The sequence below is a fragment of the Epargyreus clarus genome, unplaced genomic scaffold (genome assembly GCF_041222505.1).
Source record: "Epargyreus clarus isolate Ecla_fem2 unplaced genomic scaffold, WU_Ecla_fem_2.2 ptg000033l, whole genome shotgun sequence".
NCBI classification, from domain to species: Eukaryota; Metazoa; Arthropoda; class Insecta; order Lepidoptera; family Hesperiidae; genus Epargyreus; species Epargyreus clarus.
This window is the reverse complement of record NW_027332238.1, coordinates 6,623,761-6,627,500: the sequence shown is the minus strand read 5'-3', so window position 1 is coordinate 6,627,500 and position 3,740 is coordinate 6,623,761.

Here is a 3,740-nt window from a genome sequence, read left to right as displayed (position 1 = left end):
GATATGACAAATGAGCTCATAACTCTCTTATTAAAGATTATAACCCAAATCTTTCTGAACCTAATGGTTCTGCTATTGCAAAAAGTCCAATTGAACATTTTTCTATAAAAGATATCATAAATTAATTATTAATACTTTAATAAAGTTAAATATTGTCTGTTCCAGTTCCACAACAACCTGAATCTCAACCAGGGGGGGCACACCATACAAAATGAATTTTTGTGCAGATACTAGCGCCACGTAACGACCCGCTCCGGAAGCTTCAAATTAAAATGGCGACGGAGTGACAGTTAACTGTCAAAATGATGTGTCTGTTGTCAAATGTCCGCAACTTCATTAATCATTTCTAATTTGAAAAGTTGTTTTTTGCACTTCAGAGAGACACCGTTGCGATAACTATACATATTTGATACCTCCCACGTGAGTTATATCTTTAACATCAACTGTAAAGGAGCGTGATTCGAAGATTTACATTGTCACAAATTTTTGCAACTTTCTGAAATTTTGTTAAGTATGTAAATGTAGTTTTGTTCTTGTATCAAAATTGAGAAAGAAAAAAGTATAATGTACATGTGAATCTTTGGAACACAGTCATTTATAGTTCGTGTTTTGGAGATACAACTTATAATTTACCTAATTTTAATACATATAATGAATAATGAATATATAATAGGTATCTGTAGGTATTTATGTAAAACTCATGAGTAGTTCTGGGGCAGGCCACTAGGGGCACTTTAAGGAGGACAAAAAATACGTAGAGTTGCCTCTCTATAACATGTATATATATTTTTTTTCTTTTTATGGCTTTGGCGTATGGACGCTCTGCCAATGACACATAAAAACGGGGAAACGAGGATTAGAAAAATAAAAAAAAACGGATGGAATTTGAAAAAGGAAGGATCAGTACAGTAGGTTGAATATAAATTTACATACAGATAAAGATATACTAATTAAAGGTAGGTATATAAATATTAAATTTTAATATCATTTTTCATAATAAATAATGCTAAGATTTTTTATATATCAGGATCAAGGGTAGACAATAGATATGGTATACATAATGGAAATGATACATTCGTAAGACAAGATAGATTGTGGTAAAGGGCGGAGGGATCGTGTAAAAGACAAGAAAAAAATATATGGTTTAGATTTTGAGTTCCACCTTTACAAACATACGGAAGTATCAACAATGCCCAATTTCAAAAGATGCCCTCTAGTACAGACGTGCCCCAGGCGCATATGTATAAGAATATAAGTAGCAGATTTATCAAGCTTTAGTTTATAAAACCAAGGCTTGACAGGGATTGTTGGCTGTAATTGATAATAATATTTCCCCTTTTTTTGGGAACTCGATGTCCAGTGTTCACTCCACGAGTCGTATAAATAATCTTTAGCAAGGGATGTTAGGTCTTGGGCGTAATTTTTAAAAGGAAAAACGTCACCACACTCCACTGCATCATTTGCCAATTGATGGGACTTTTCATTTCCTACAATCCCGGAATTTCATACAAATCCCGGAGTGACTTGGGAACCACATAAAAACTAAATCGAATTCATTCAATAGACATGGAGTTTACTTCTAATATCTAAGATTATTGACAACTGAGCTTTGTATTAAAATGGGAATTTCGTGACAGTCTGTAAAGCACTCTGAGAATCAGTAAATATTAAAGTTTTTCCTAATTTCATTGTTAATATATATTCAACTGCTTTGAAGATGCCATAACATTCACCTGTAAACACAGGTTTCAGGTGGAAATTTAATTTTTTGTACAATATTGTACTGGGAATGATACAATCCTACACCCACGCAACCAGATTTAGATTGTTTAGAAGCATCACAATAAATATGATGCCAGCCTTGCCATTTATTTTTAATAATTGAATTAAAGGAGATGTTTCAAAATGTATGGGCTCCCGGCCACCTTTTGTACACTATACTATAAACTAAGAAAACATGTAAAGAACAATTCGTAGGGGTTCATTTTCTTCAAATCATGTTCGTTTAATTGTTTAAAAACAATAATTTACACTTAAACTTGCAACACAACAGTGGAAAAACATCATGGCGGTAGTGATTACCGTAATAATGTCATCTGTCATTCTATTTTAACTTACTATATACATTATATATTTTTTACGCGTATGGGCGTAGATATATAAATATTGTATTGTATGTATTGAGAAACAATACCTATATTTGATAAACATTAATTATATTTACTTTCATAAATCTTGATTTAAAACAAAAATACCAACATATGTACTTCTATACCAATTTATTTTAGTTAAAACATTTAAGTGTGTAAATAAAACAACTTTAAGTACACATTTAGATAATATTTTATTTATTCTTCACTTAGATACATTATTTATTCATTTTCAATATCTCCCCTTATAAAAATTTTCATCCAATCATGTAGCAGGTTCTGTAATATCCTGTGACGAGCTCAGCCCAAACATCAAACAATGGTCATAATGTGAACCCAGCTACCTACGAGTACGGTTCGTTGCCCAGCGATGCAGTTGCAATAATAACTGATTATTTTGTCATCCCAAGAATGTCCTTGTCTTGCTATTGTAATTATCTAAAAAAAGAGAAATGTAAAAAGATTAGCTTCTCTAGTTTCAAATTATTAACGATTATTTCACGATTAATACAACTAACTGATGTATATTTTACCTGATGATATTGAATACTTGTCAACACAATCCACAGCGATCGCACGAAAATCACAAGAGTCCATAAAACATAAGCTGGGTAAACAAGTAAAGTAGAATCAGTCCAAAATCGTAAGCAGCACAGAGCGGAAACATATTCAGGATTGAAATGGAATCTTCTCATAAGTACATATTTATTCAACGTTTACATTGGATTCCACTATTATATTAAATGTATATATCCACTTTTACACATATCGAAATTGACAACTTCTTCTTTTTTAATTTGACATGTCACTTACATCTATAAAACCAGATACTATTTAAAAGGTGGTTTTGTAATAATTATTATTAATTAAATTCAGAAATAATGACGGGATACCCAAAAAAGCCAGGTTGTAAAGTACTAAGGTAACAATAACTTTACGACAAAAACAGCGAAATACAGAATTACCGACATCCAAAGAGTATAGTAACCTATGTGTGGGGTACACATAGGTTCCCTGACCGACATCGACAGTTTTGAAAACTTGACATTGACAGTATTCCGCCATATTTAATATTTCAATGAGGAATGCTTATTTTAAATATTTTTAAACAGCAATACTTTAGGTTATCAAAATATATGTGTATTCTTCTTCAATTATACAAATTATTCGTGTTTTTTAGATATAGTGTACATGAGATGGCCGAAAATGAAACATCTCCTTTAACATTACATTGAACATCATTTTTTGATAAGGAAAAGTCGCAAATTTTAGGAGACATTAATAAAGAATCTCCATTTATCATTATTTTCCACAATTATGCTATTTACTGTTCCTTAATTGATTCTTATATTGAAAATTATTTTCTACTTCTTAGTTCATTTTATCATAAAAACGTGTTCTTTAGTTTTTTGAACTAAATTTATATTATTAATTTTTAGTAGTTGTTGTTATAGCGACCACCATTATGCATCGTCTGTAAAAACTCAAGTGTCTATCTATTCCGGTTTAAGAGATAAAGCCCTGTGACACACGAATAGACAGCGGAGGGTTTCGTTTTACCCTTTGAGTACGGAATCCTAAAAATCATTC